Source organism: Perissodus microlepis, chromosome 10 (assembly GCF_051167445.1).
Source record: "Perissodus microlepis isolate ML-2025 ecotype Zambia chromosome 10, ASM5116744v1, whole genome shotgun sequence".
Lineage (NCBI taxonomy): Eukaryota > Metazoa > Chordata > Actinopteri > Cichliformes > Cichlidae > Perissodus > Perissodus microlepis.
The window spans coordinates 26,423,155-26,438,798 of NC_140470.1; positions in this window are offsets into that span (position 1 = coordinate 26,423,155).

Sequence of the window (15,644 nt, forward strand, 5' to 3'; positions counted from 1 at the left end):
AAGTTAAACTAACACTGCGGCATCACTGAGAGTTAAAAACTGTCTAAATTCTTTCATCTGTAATAAAATGATCAGCGTTGCTGCTTTACCAGGTGTAACAATTAGTTTAACATCCAGGCATCCATGAAAACAGAATTTATTAAATTTAACAGAGTTAGAAGTTAGCAGGAAGTTAGCTTGCTAGCTTCCACCTAAACATGGTATAGCATGTTCTGACTGAGAGATTTCTGAAAAAATTTAAACGTACAGCTCTGCTTTCACTTCCAACATAAATGAAGACAGAAAACTAAACAGCAGTGACATTTGTAGGGTTACTGAATTTGGCCAGCTGGTATATAATGATGTGCTACGTGATCGCTAGCGACAATGCTATGTTACCATAGCATAAACACAGTGAAGCTGGAGGATGAACGCTAACTTTTTTCCACTCGATAAAAGTTAATGTGAGGGTTCCCGATGGTTAGGGACAAATGCAATTGCATGGCAGGATGCTGTAAACGGACCAAACTTTAGTCAGGTTAGTCATAATAGTATTAATAGTTAATAGTTACTTAATAGTTATTTATGTTTATGTTTAAGTTTTGCTCCTTTTGTCACGGTTCTGGGTCAGTTTCGACCCAGTATTTTGAGTTCCTTATGTTTTGGTTTATTTTGCATGTTGGAGTGTTTTGGGGTTGTCTGGTATTTTGATTATTTGTGATATATTATATTACTGTGATTCTGGTTTAGGGTTTTTGTCCGCAGGTTTTGTGTTCTCATGTTTTATGTGAGTTTAGTTCTGTGTCCTGTCTGCGTCCTCGTGTAGTGATCTCTTGTTTCCTGTTTTATTGTGAAGGTCTGCGTCTCACGTGAGTGTGTTCAGGTTTACCTCTGTCTCATCTTGTTGATTACTCCCAGCTGTGTCCCCACCTGTGTGTAATCTCTCTGTTTCTCTGTGTGTATTTAGGTCGCGTCTTCTGTCTTTGTAGTTGCTGCTCCGCCTGTGTATCCACCATGTCTCACTCGTGTGTTTTCCCTGCTGTCCGTCGTCATTCTCCGCTGCTCATCCTCCTTCATGTTCATGTCCTGGTTTGTGTTCACTAGTGTAGTTGTTCTCAGTTTAGATAGCCTTCTGTTCCTTTTGCCATTTGCCCATTTTTATTTTGTGTTTAATAAACCACCCTCACACCTTTACAAGTGCCTGCGTTTGGATCCTCCTCTATTTCTTCCACACGGCTCATCTCACTCGCCGTGACACCTTTTGTAATATGGATCATCATAATTCTTTTCTCTGTATCTTGTGTTGAGTTTTATTCTCATCCTTTTTGACACATTAGGTTAATTGACCTCAGGTGCGTCCCCACCTGTTACATGTCCCCTGTTTATCATGTGTGTGTTTATATTGTCAAAATCTTCTCTTGTTCTTTATTGTGTCATCCCACATGATTGTATCTCCTTGCCCTGTGTTTTCTGGTATTCACATTCTCTGCTTCTGTCCTGCATTGTGTTGGACTTGTGTATTCTTGTAGGCTAACAGCTTATTGCGTTAAAGCTGTGGGGTTTTTTTTGTTAGTTTATTCCCGTTTCCCTGAGTCCTGCATTTGGGTTTACTCTCTGTATATGATACCAGGAAACAGGATTTCTGTAATGATATCATTACAGTATTGCAGTGCACCCTCTGACCTTTTCCCCTTTATAATAAGTGCATCCCATGCACATGTTAAGTCTCTAAACATGTGCATTTGAAGTTATTATTAGGATGACCAATTATATATTCATGAATTTATACATATTTAATAATAATATAAAAACAGTTTTTTCTTTGGTCTGCATAATCTGAAAACATAATGCACAGTTATTGTGTGATTTCTTTACTGTGAGCTTTCCTTGAAAAGAGAACATTACTTCCTTCATGGCTAATTAGTTCTTTATTGAGCCCAAGGCAAAAGACAAAGATAAGAAAAACGGAAAACATAAACTATCTTTGTTTTTTCTGCTCTCTTCAATCAGAAAGCAGTGCTTTATTTAACAGCCGGTGTAGACATACTCGTAGTTCATTTAACAAACACTCTTCGGCAGTCATTCACCTTTCCCTTTCCTCAGCCTTCTTCTTTCCCAGCAACCTTCACTTCCTTCATTCTGTTGACCAGTTTCTCTCTATAACTAGTGCCACTCTGTCTTTATTGCATCATCCTACTCACTCACTTCTTCACAAAGAAACCCCATCGTGCATCATGGGAGATTTAAGTTAGACTATTTTAGGATATTACATCTTGGAAACAAATTAGAAAAAAAAAAAAAAAAACATACTTTGAGCAAATTTAGCTCCAGGCAAAACAACCAGAGCATTGGAGGAAATCATAAATCATGATCATTCCACTCAAGATAATGTTAAGATAGTCTGGCAAAGTAGCAACTGCAGTAGTGCTAACATCAACCAGAGCTGTGGTTCAGATCATTGCAGCAGATGTATTTTAATAAAATACATATATATGTGTGAATGTAGGTAATCCATTACTCCAGAACCAAAGGATTTCTCATTTGTTTCACTACTTCTGAGCTCTTTCAGTAATCAGTGAGGAGCTCCACAGCTGAAAGCAACTGAATAATTCAGTGTTATTATTCTGTGTATTGAAGATGACCAGAAGAAACAGTTAATATGGTATTTTTTATTTTTTTTTTTTAAAGACACACACCAACACCTTATTTGAGGGTGTCAGGTTCTTCTGTCAGATGCTGCTGGCATCATGAGGTGGTGTTTGGTGTTGAGGCTTTGACACATCAGCTGTGGCATTATTAGACACTCACAGAAACCAGCCACATCTGCAGACTGCAGGGTGGTTAAGTTTCATCTCAAGAGACCTGGGTTTTTGGACCATTTGCCCTGTCTGATTGTTTTCATGTAACTTCTGATCCTTGGTTAAGTACAGTTTTGGGAAGGTTACTTTTAAGATGTATTCCACTACAGATTACAGAATACATGCCCCAAGATGTATTTTGTAATGTTACAATTACTCATTGAGAGTAACGTATTCTGAATACTTTGGGTTACTTAATATATTAACATGCTTTTTACAACTTCATGAATGTACTATTGCTGTGTGATTTATTACTATTACTGAAGGCTACTCGCCATACCAATAGCAACTAGATTTTTAAATCTTAATATAAAATGAGTAACAGTAGGTGGACATTAGGTAAGGCTGCACTTTTTGCAGCGATCTCGTATAGAAAACTATGTATATAAAACAGGTTCGCAGCTCCGAACTGTAGTAAAGGGACCTCTGGCTAATAGGTCAGGTTCCATGTCGGGTTCGTAGCCGAAAACTAGCTTTACTTTGTTGTGTGGGTCAACTTTGCTAGCAAGAGACAGAGAGAGGTGTTGAAAGGCTGCTCCAACGGAACTTGTTTCAGAGGAAAACACGAACACATTGTACAGTCGAGTCTTAATAGCGTACTTACAACTGGGCCCGTCAGGCACTCTTCTTGGCTGCAGTGGTTATTATTATATTTACATGCTTCCATCTCCTGTTTCTGCTCGGTGACAACTCGTACTGTTCGACTCTCCTTTTTCTCCCTCCTCGCGCTCACAGACACATGAGGGGTATGGCAGTGAATTCTCCCTGCAGCACGGACTACACTGCCCATGAGGCTACATTCTTTAAGGCGATGCCTGTAACACTCTGCCTATTAGCTTCATATTGAATAATTTTTTGAATAATAATTTTAAAAATATTTCTTCACGTCATTATGTGGGCCGCAAGCCGGGGTGACATGGGCCGTGAGATTGACACACAGACATGAGAGCCTCTTAGTGCGTGTTTTGTTTGGGTTTCCACCAGCGTGGAATTGCCAAAAATAGAGAGGGGACAACTTAACAAATGAAACAGGAAAAGACCGACGTGGAATCCATTCATTTCAACAAAGTAACTGTATTCTGAATACCACCTTTTTAAATGGTAACTGTAACAGAATACAGTTACTCATATTTTGTGTTTTAAATACGTAACGACGGTACATGTATTCTGTTACTCCCCAACACTGGTTAAGTGTCAGAAGATGCTGGTTTGGAATGAACCTGTAGGTGATGCTTGATGAGTGTAGAGCATCTCATTACAAGCGCATCCCAACCAAAAGTAGAACCAGAGGAAATGCCCTGGAACATGTGCAGTCATTCATCTATCTCAGACGTATCATCATCAATTTTGGGGGCACAGATGCAGATGTCACAGCAAGGATTGGCAAGAACTCAAGAACATCTGGAATTTCTTATTTTTGTCACAATGACAAAAAAAGAGAAATCCATCGTCTGAACTCCAACATCAAGTGAGTGCTTTTATATGGAGCTGAGATATTAAGGATGACAAAGACTGTGCTCAACAGAGTGCAGACGATTATTAATAGCTGTCTGAGAAGAATCCTCCAGATGTCATTCCCAGACAAGAGTAACATCTGTCTTTGAAGAAAATTCTCAACAAATGCCAGAAACTGGAAGAAGAATGCAAGGATCGATTGGGCACGCGCTGTAACCAGCATCACAAGATAGGCCTTGACATGGAATCACCAAGGAAAGAGGTCAAAAAACACCCGGTCAAGATGCCTCGAGGCAAATACCAAGAAAATGGGCCTTACTTTGGGCCAGCTAGAGGCAAGGGCACAGGGCAAAAGACTCTGGAGGGCTCGTGTTGCCACCTATATCATGTAGGGGGTGAAAGGGTAACACATGTGTGATGAGTTGGGAAAAACAGTCCTTTCCATCTCTCTCTGTGCTCCTGTGAGTCACAGCCCTGACACCACAGGAGCAGCGGCTTTAAGCAGTTTTTGATTTCCCAGGAGAAAATATAGGCTGCAAAAGTTCTTAAACAAAAATGAAGCATAAAGTCATACTAATGTCCTCATAATGTTGTAGTCCTCAGTGTCTAGTTCTTTAGTTCTTTTCCACTCTTTTAGTACTTCCTTACCTATTTTTACCTATTGTTTCCTGGTCTGTGTTTCCATCTTTTCTTCTGTACTTTCCATGTTTCAGTCATATTCTCTTCCTATTATAGTCAAGTCATCATTTGGTCATGTCCATCTTTTTTAACCCCTCCACCTTTAGGATGACGCTTCATTTTCACCTGTGTTTTGTTATCCAGTTGCATCTGTGTGTATATAAACTCCCATCTTCTCTCTTATCTTGTTCGCCAGCCTCTATGCAAATCTTCTTTCCTGCCCTCTTATATTAATGTTAATTAAGGATTTGTATGTTTTCTCCCCTTGTTGGAATTTTACACCCATACAGTTTTTTGCTTATTTGGAGTATTTGGTTATTAATCATCATTTTAATGTGATGCATTTTTGTGTCTTTAAAATCCCGCATAGCATAGAAAAACACACCATGATGAAAATCTTGATATTTCTGAAGTCTTGCCAGCAGCAAGCCAGACTTTGGTCTGTCGCTACCTCATGAGTCATTACAAATTGTAAAACATCAATTATAAGTGCATACATTATAAGAACATACATGGTACTGTGCAAAACTCACAAACCACCCCTCAATTGTTTGTATTTTGCTTCCAGTGAGCATTAGAATTTATTAAAGTAGATTTTCTTTAGACATTGGCCAATTTTTCAGTCATTTATTGTCCAACCCTAATTTTCATGAAGGGTTTTTTTTTCTTAAGCCTCTTAAAGCTGACACAAGTTATTCAAGCATAAAACACCTAACTCAGGGAATCACCTCGTGTTGTATCTGCACACCAGATGCAGTAAATTCAGCAAAGAACCAATTTTAAATTGTATCTTTTGATACTTTGTTAGTAGCAGCCTGTCACTAAAACATATAATTATATATTTTAGCTCCAACAAGATGATTCAAAATGGAAAGCAGACAAGTGAAAGACAAAACAAGGAAGGTCTGAACAACTATCCACAGCACAATAAAAGCATCTCAAAGTCGCGTCCTGAAGAAATAGGAAATTCACTTCCAATGCAGTAAAAGGATACCTGGATAGAAAAACGCACGATTGAACATTAGTCATGGATTGCCCGCCTAAGAGCCTGGACCTCAACATTAATGAAGCATCATAGGATCATTGTGACAAAAGCCAAAACAAAAGAAACCAACATCTGAAGAAGAGTCACTGTTAGCCTCCAGAGCTACTCTTGAAGACTGCTTTAAAAAATTACAGGAAAGCTGCCAATGAGAGTTCAGACCGAATACAGAATCTCAAGCTCATTAGTACAGACTCTGCTTTTGCCTTATATACTGTACTTCCATGTATGTTTGTACATGCTTCAGTAAATCACTTTACCTAGTTCCCATTTCCTTGAAAAATATAAAGAAGCGCTGCTCAAATTGTTTGCACAGTATTTTTAACCATAACTGCCTAAAGTCTCAATGTCTTTAATGCCAGTGAAATTGCAGCTTTTATGTAACTGTAGGGTGTCCTAACCAGCAGCAAGGTGTCAGTCATTGAGGTCTTGACCTGTGTAGTTTTTTTATTTGTTTGTTTTAGTAAACAACTAGATTAAAACAAAAACAAATCACTGCTCTATAATGAGCACATGCTTCATTCAGTTCAGGCTTTTGTCGTGTCTGTATAGTGACAGAGGGCAGAGGTCAGGTTCAGCTCCTCGTATCATCGGCACTTTCACTTCCCTCTGTAAATACGTTCCTATAAACAGACCAAACATGGCTGCTAGCAGCTTTGTTAAAAAAATGATTCATGATGAAGATTCAGCTATTTATTACTATTGCTATTTTTAATAACAGGCTTAGGTTAACTAACCTTTCACACAATGGCAATGACAATCAAAAAACAGCACATATGTATGATAAGTTAAACCCAGCCACAGCCCTGAAGCATCAACAGAGTGTAAATTTGTTGCAAATTGTTCTTAATCAAACATGAACCACCTGAGCTGAAAAAGGTCTTAAATAATTAGGCTCCTTATCTTAAAGACCTCATAGAACATCATAGTACCATTTCCCAGTTTGTATTTGGGAAACAGACACCCTCTCTACGTGTAAGATTAGGCTTAAAACTCTCATCCTTGATAAAATGTATACTTAGGACCGACGCGATCCAGCATTTTCAGTTTAGGTTTTGAGTTCTTAAGTTTAGTTATGTTTCACTTAGGTTTCCTGTGTTAGTCTGTCATATTTCTTGTCTTCTTATCCATTTTGTCAAGCTTGTGTTATGATTTCTATGTCGTTCCATGCTGTTTCCTGTTTTATTTTGAAAGTATGTGTCCTATGTCTGTGTAGTCGGCTTTGCTTCCTTTGTCTCCTTATGTCAGATTAGCCTCAGCTGTTTCCCCATGTGCTTCCACTTCCCCTGATCACCTCCTGTGTGTATTTAGTCTGTGTGTTTTCTTTCATTCATTGTCAGGTCGTCTGTTATTTCTTGCCATGTTTCCAAGTTCCATGTCCATGTCAAGGCTCTTTGTATTGTTTTTTTTTTTTTTTTTAAGTTCTCCCAGTTTAGGTCTTGCTTTTTGTTTGCAACTTTTCTTATCAGCCTTATTAAACAGCCTTATTAACATTCTGTTTTTGATCTGCTTTTGGGTCCTTTATTCATAATACATACAGTCTGCTTCTGCGGACTGTGACAAGGACTGCATCAGGTGACCCTGAATCCTTCCTTTTTTATGCCACTATGGCTACTAGCAGTTTCCCATAATGTAGTTTTTCTTCTTTACCCTTCTTTTTAAAAAAAAAAAATTAAAAAAAATTGGTCTTTTGTCCTGTCTTAGTCCCCACACACCCCAACTGATTCAGGTTTCTTCCTGTTAGGAGGGAGTTCTTGATCTATCTGTGAGTCCTTATTAATAGATAGATTGATTGTTGGGTTTTTATTTCTCTAATATTGTGGAGTATTTACCTTAACAAAACAAAGTGATTTGAGGCAAGTGTTGTGATTTGGTGCTATATAGATAAAACTGATGGCTGGTTCCAAAAGCTGTAGCCTATCACTGCCTGATCAGCCTCAAAGCCACTACTAGAGTTACTGCACTGGACCTCTCAATGATGTTTGTGTCATTGGTGCCTTGCTGCTGTGTGGTGCAGCCCATGTTTTTGTTTTGTTTCTGGGATTTTTTTTATTATTTTAATTAATTATATACTATTATACTTTTATACTATATTTAAATTATACTAATTAAAAGGTATTTGAAAGTGATTTACACCTATATATAGATTAAAGCAAGATTTTTAACCACAAAAGTTTATTTTCTCCTGGTTAAATAAAGTTTTAAATGTAAAAAAATAAAAAAGAATCTCAAAACAAATTTCCAAATATGGACATTTTTGGCTCCACAAACCAACATGGCTGTAGCTTCAAAGCGCAGACTATAAATACGCAGTGGGTGATGGCTCCTCGGCTACATCCATCTTTTTTATACAGTCTTTGGGCCTCATTCATCAGGGGTGCAGCAGTGAAGGCACCACCTGTTGGTTTGTAGTTAAATTCATAGACATGAAGTCGGTATCGATCGTGAGAGAACAATGATGCCTGCTTTCCTCTTTGCTCTTGCTGGTTCTCTCTTTGTATTTTAAATCCATTCACCTGAAAATGTTCCCACCTTTGTCACCATATCTCGAAAACAAAACAACTTTCAGTCACTTTTGATTTCAGACATTGTTTAATGCATTACCCTTCTGTCACACGCATGCTTGTTTTATAGTTTAAATATAACTTCCATTCAGCCACAAGTCCCTTCTCTTTGAGTTGTTGTCATTGTTGGATTTGTGAGCAATAGCCACTTACCGGGTAAAACGGCACCTCTATTTATTTGACTCCCCCAGAAAATTGCTCTGTGACATTCAGCATTTGTTATGATTGTTTTGTTTTCAGCTGCAATTTGTGCTCAGTGGGTCAGTTTGATTTTCAGGTGGGCATCTTTAAAATGTATATTTTGTATTATACTGCAGCAAAAAAATCTATGTGGGGCTGGTGTTTGAGTCCCATTTCTTGTCGATGTGTATATAAAATGTGTTAAATAAATTAGATTATGAATCGAGAAAGGCTTGCTTTGGTTTTATGTTGCTCAGTGACAGCTGGGCTGTTATTGGATATCTGTCTACATCTCTCTGTTGTGGTTTCTATCTTTTATGAAACAGCCAAGTGAGACGAGCTAAGCTGGTTACCCGTCCAGTCTTTATGACTTAGCACAGACCCTGGCTGGCAATGTTAGCGCAATGATGATGTGCAGGAGGAAGGGGAGGCAGGTTGTTTTCAAGTACCAGACAGTGTTTTGTTCATAACGCTGTGAATCACTAACATTTTTTTTTATCAGTTTTATTTTTTATTAGTTCTTTTTGTTCTTTTATCCCCATTTTTCTGCCATACCTGTGAGGCAACACACTAGAGCATCTCAAAACATTAGAATATTATGAAAAAATGAAATATTTCAAACCTTTTTATTGTTTTAAGTTTGTTGATTTAGGTTTGATTAAGTTTGTTTAAGTTTGTTAAGTTGATTAAGTTTGTTGCACTGAAGCACCGCAGCAATTTCCTAATGTTGTAAACCTGCTCAACATTTGGCAATAAAACCCTTTCTGATTCTGATTTTGATGATTGTGATATTTAGCTCATGAAAATCACAAGTCAAGAACCTTAAATTAATAGAATAATTAATTTTGAGTTTTAGTAAATTACTGTTGCAGCAGTATAAGTATCTTCAGTACATGCAACCACAAAACTGCTGAACTGGCATTCATACAGAAGATGAGCATTGACACCCTCCAGAAGGAAGCTAAAACACAGAAAAGGCTGGTTGGTGTTCATTCCTTCAGTGACCTACCTGTGAGAAACCATCATGCAACTGCTACGTACTAACTGGAACAAATAAGTTTGATTAATATTAGTTTGTTCAATGAAAATGACAATTTTATTTAGCACATTTCATACTATAAGCCAGTTTTGGAAGCCGAGGATCAGAGCGGCAGGACCTCTGCCTCTGACTCCCACCTGAGGATGCCCATGTTGCTTTTTCAGACTGAGTCCACGCGAGCAACATGTGCCAGAGCTTGGCCACTAGATGCATGCCCTTGAGACTCGACCCTGGGACTGGCTTCAGGGTAGGACCCCGGTAATCCTATTCTGGACAAGGTTTGCTGGACCCTTGAAATGTTCTGCAGCATAAGGGCCCCTCAACCAGGACCAATCTGCTATGGAAGACCCTACCAGGGGAAAGTCGCCCCAGAAAACATCCTGGGATCACTGGGACACACAAACCCCTCCACCAGGCTAAGATGGCGATTCGTGGAGGGAACAAGTCAGGGAGGAAATACTGCCCCAAGTGGATGAGTATAAGTATCTCAGGGTCTTGTTCACGAGTGAGGAGAGAATAAGATGCGAGATTGATAGACGGATTGGGGCAGCGTGCGCCAAGTGAGGCCCATTTTCTTGATGAAGTGTAAAAGTAAAACTGTCACTTTACCAATCAATCCACATTCCTACACTCACCTATGCTCACAAACTCTGAGTAGTGACTGAAAGAACGTGATCACGGATCCAAGTGTCAGAAAAGAGTGGCTGGGCTCTCCCAGCAAAGACGGGGTGAGGAGTCGAGCCGCTGCTCCGCCACATTTTCAAGGAGCCAGTTGAGGTAGTTCAAGCATCTGATTAGGACACCTCCTGGATGCCTCCTAAGTGAGGTATTCCTGGCATGTCCTACCACAGAAAATAATTCAAGTTGTTTATTATGATTATTTTTGTCGGGAATCCTGTACACCTCAATGATAATTTCAGAGAAAGCAACACCAGAGCAGGGACTCAAACTTGCAACCTTGTCGTCGTCTCTCTCAAGTTTCCCATCAGAATATGGTGAATCATTGTGACAATGAAAGGAAATGTTAATGAATAAAATACTGTCCACTTGCTTTTAACTCCTCTTCTGCTACTTTTAGCATCTGTAACTTAAATGAATTACGATTATCATAAAATCCCGAAAGAAATGCTCAAAACAACGACATGACCAATGCAACTTGCCCTTCACTTTGATCTTTCAAATATAGCTTATTATCATCTTGGGGCACTTTTCAAAGCCTGTGTTAAAAAGTGCTTCACACGACGCAGCAGCCTCATGAAAAGCTTTCTTCAGTGAAGCGTAACGTTCATAGTTCAGCTGTGTGTTTAACAAATCGCCGAAAGTTCATAACATAGCTGCACATTAGCAAGTTATAGCACAAGAGAAGGAGCACATCAGCCATTTACTCAAAGATGGTGCAGTGTATCCTCTGCTATAGGAGGTAATAGAGGAAGCACTGAAGCACCTTTCTTAACATTTAGAGAATTCGACCAGCTCTTTTTATGACTGCCATTTAGACACTTTCTGGTCAACCTTACCGGTTAGAAACCTTCCTAAGCAACCAGCTATTCCACCGCAACCATGACCTCACCTCTAACACCCCCAGATAATGGTATTTAAATGTTCATGAAGCTGTGAGAGCAATATCTAATAGTAGTAAATATATATATACTCTAGGATGGGTCCTGTCGACTGCTTTAGTTATTCAATACCACTGGTGCTGCTATAACCTTAAAGGAACCCTGTGGAGTTATCTTCAAAACAAACAAAAATTATCTTAACATTTAGCTTTGGTCATACTGATGTACTGCCTACTGATGTTAGCAGCGCAGAGTTGTGCAAACCTTTGTATCTGCTACTGAATCCTTATGACCTCTACACCATCAGAATACTTTGCTTTTAAAAGTTTTGTTATTGCTGTATTTTTCCCAAAAGCTTGCCAGAGTGCAGAAATTCCCTGCAGGATTCAGCTGATTGTGAGCAGGGTTGCGGTCAAATGGTGTTCTTGCAATGAAAGGTTTCTGACTATGTGAATTATTACAGAAGTATCTCAGTGGCAGTCATGATAAGACCTGGTAAAAGTCTGCTTTGGTGCTTAATTTCTGATCCCCTTGAGGAAGATACACTGGACCAACGTCTGCGAAGGGAAGCGAGATAATACATTTACACATTCGCTGCTGAAGCGATGTTTAACAACCTTCATTACATAATGACACAGCCTAGTGTAAGAGCAATCAGATTTTCTTGAGTCTCCTTGTGAACTTCTTTTTCACTTCAGCTTGATGTTTTTCATTATGATCAAAGAAATGTTTTTAGGAAAAGACATGGCATGCATTTTTTATAAACATCCTTCAAACAAGGTCTCATTGACTTTTAGTCCTCCACCATGCCTCAAACATTTCCAAGACTTTTAGTGATAAAATGCTTTGTAAAATATCTACAGAACCCAAACTTTTGACAACTAAAGTTTTGCTGAATGACACAACTGTTTGTTTGTTTTTTTAAATTATCATTTATTTTTTTTAAGGGGTTTCTCCCATCTGTCCAATATTTTGTGAAGATGCCTCAATTTTGTCTAATGTTAAAGGTTTTTTTTTGTCCTTTTCTTTTTTCTTTTATTTCATCCAGGATCTGATGTGGCCCTTCTCATTTGATTGGTTCCCTGGTTGCCAGATTAGGGAACACAGCCTGGAGAGGTGGAGGTATGCACTGGAGAGAGGAAGAAAAAGCAAGTGGTGGAGTGGGTGGAGATGATCTCTGGGGTGATTTGTGACATAAGGGTATTGGCAACAGTGGAAGGGAAGGTTTACAAGATTGTAGTGAGACCTACTGTGATGATGCTTCGGCGATGGTGACGCTGACAAAAAGATACGAGGCAGAGGGTTGAAATGATCCGCTGTGGCAACGCCTAAAAGCAGCACCAAAAGGGAAAAGATTAATGTTACTACCATGCGCAAATTTTCCCATTTTTTTCGGGAAAAAAATGGTTTTTTTTCCAGGAAAATCATTATGAATGTAACGATTAAAAAGATATAATATTATGCATTGTACATCCTCGTGCTGATTAAAGATGCAAAACGATACATATTTAAGTTTTGGACAACATAGTCCCCTCATATCCATCGCTGCGGCTGGGTTTAGTGCAGCCTTCTAACAGTTTAAGACTCTAACAAATTACTCATCATTTGCTGTGCACTTTAATTTGCAGTTACAAACAGATGATGTTTGAGACATTTGTGTTTATTTTTTCAGCTTAACACAGAATAAAACAAACTTGAGGCTTTAATCACACTGCATGCTGTTAGCACCACTGCCTTGCTGTCGAGTCTTTTGATTCTTTATGTTCCGAGATTTGCCTCTCTCCTATTTATCTGGGACCAGAACAAGAACCAACAGGGCACAAGCTTCTGACCCTCTGAGGGTGTGTGTGTCTTGAATTGTTTAAACGTAAGGCAAATAGGGTTAACCACTACACCATCATAGAGCTACTATGCTTTAATGCATCTCTGAAATGATTACTGAGCTGTCTCCTAACATGTTCATGGAGGCAAAATGTCTTTTTACAGTTAAAATTTTTACACATTTTTCAACCAGTTTTAAATGGTTTGGTTTCACATTTTCCCCTCAAATGTCAGACAAACTCCTGGTTCGCTGCAGATCAATTATCTCCATGAGGCTTCTACATCAGGTGGAGTAGAGTGTTTGTCCTCCTTTGTGCTGATTGGGTAGGCGCCTGTGCACTGGTGGCTCAAGTGATATGGAAGTAGGCATCTCCTAATTTTAGCAGTAATGGATATCTGTCGTCTGATTGCGATTGTTAGAAAGGATGCAAACCACACGAGCAGCTGGATAGGCTTTGCTAAGCCATCAACACACCAGCATGCTCAGATAAGGGTTCGTTCTTTAGCTCTGGCATTTTTGAATTCCAACTTTTGTCTCAAGCACTTTGTTGCTCTGTGGGTAGTAAGTGCTTGAGATTACACGATTAAACCACCAAGTTTAAGCAAAAGCTCTGAAATTCCTAAAGGGAAAATGCTGGTAACTGTGAATGTGAGAACATACAATAAAAATTTACAGAGCAAAAATCATGAGCAGAGAGTCTAGAGGAGCCAACAGGTGTTCATTTTGTGTTGAGGTGTTATGGTGCCGGGACTTTTGTGTATCTGAGTTTGATTTTTTAGGAAATTACTGAATTTTTGATTTTATATTCTAAGCAAACACATGTAAAACCCTGCCATCTTCTCCCTGGTCAAACCTGGTTGCTGTACAAATTCACAGATGTACAGATGTTGTTTTAACACACAGAAGTTTACAGTCGCTCATAATGGGCAAAAATGTCATGGTATTGTTGGGCTCCAAAATAAATAGATTTGTGCAACCCAGTTCTTGTTTGTTAAAGTCATTAAAGATGCACGCATTCCAACCTGGAAGAAGAACAGTTCAGAGAAATTAACGAAGGCCCCAATTTACTACGATGGTCCTGCACATAATGAAGTGTGTAAACCACAATTGTGGATTAGATGTTGCATCACATCGTGTTTTACCAAGTGAGTAATATAGATCATTTTTTTTTGTTCTGCTTATTTTGGTCGTTTTTTTTTGAAGGAATCTTGTTTTGTTCAGTTCTAGTTAGAGGTGAAATACTTTGTACTAGGTTTTTCAGGTATTTTACTTTTTTTCTCCTTTAGGATAAATGCATGTACTGTCTACTTACATTTTTAAACAGGTTCATTACAGTAGTTTTTAACACAACTGAGGGGGAGTTATTGATTATTTCTTCCAGCATCAAATAGATTTGTAAATGGAGGAAAAAGCAATACATGAAAGATAACTTTATTGGTGGATTCATCACAGGAATTTGTTGCATTAACTTATGTTAATCATACAGAGATAAAAAAAGAAAGGGGGGGAAATGTTGGAAACAAGTGCAAAGCAAAGGGGTGGTGACAGAAAATGACACTGGACAGCTGGCCTTGCACCAAACACACAAGTATCTGTACTTCTACTTGAGTGAATATTCCACATCTTCATCGACTTGTTTTATAAATACTTGGGATCTAAGTGTGTAAAGATAGTCATGCCTGCTACTTTATTCTTCTTATTTTTTTTCTTTTAGTCTCCCTGTTATCCAGTATATGTTCTTTATGTGCTAGCCATGTTTTTCTGTGGTCCACGTCCACTTCTGGATTCCTGTTATTAGGACTTCATGGAATAAGGAGGGAACTGAACAAGAGAATCCAAACATTGGGGGGGAAAATGAAATATAAACTCACTTGAGACTTGCAATAGGGAGAAATAGACCTAGGCTAAGTGCAGACTGCAGCAATATATGCACATGTATGATAACAAGGGGATCGATAAGAGGTGGGATACATGGCTGGAGACAGACATAATGAGATGGGGGAAGTAAACTCAAAAGAGGCTGAGAGAACAACAGTTACCGAAATAAAACAGGAAAACACAACTGACTGGGGAAGCAAGGGTTAAGTTGACACTGGGGAAGACAGAAAGACTAGACATCAAAACACTAAGGGATAAAAGACAGAAATAGAAGCAGAAAATGGACATGCATATGGGATCTAACTAAATACAACCCGAGGGTCACACAACTAAAAACAGAAGACTCAAATAATAGGACTAGAAAACCAATCATGAAGAATACAAAACATGAGACGAACAAGACTTGTCAACGCAACGACAACAGAAATAGCAAGAAATCTAAATATGGACTAACCAAGAAATACAGAAACCCAAATCACAGATAACCTAAAAATGAAGGAATTCAAACAGGCTGGAAAAAATAATAAAATACATTTTAAAAAAATTACGGTACTAAATTTCAAAGGCAACAAAACATATCACAGAACTTG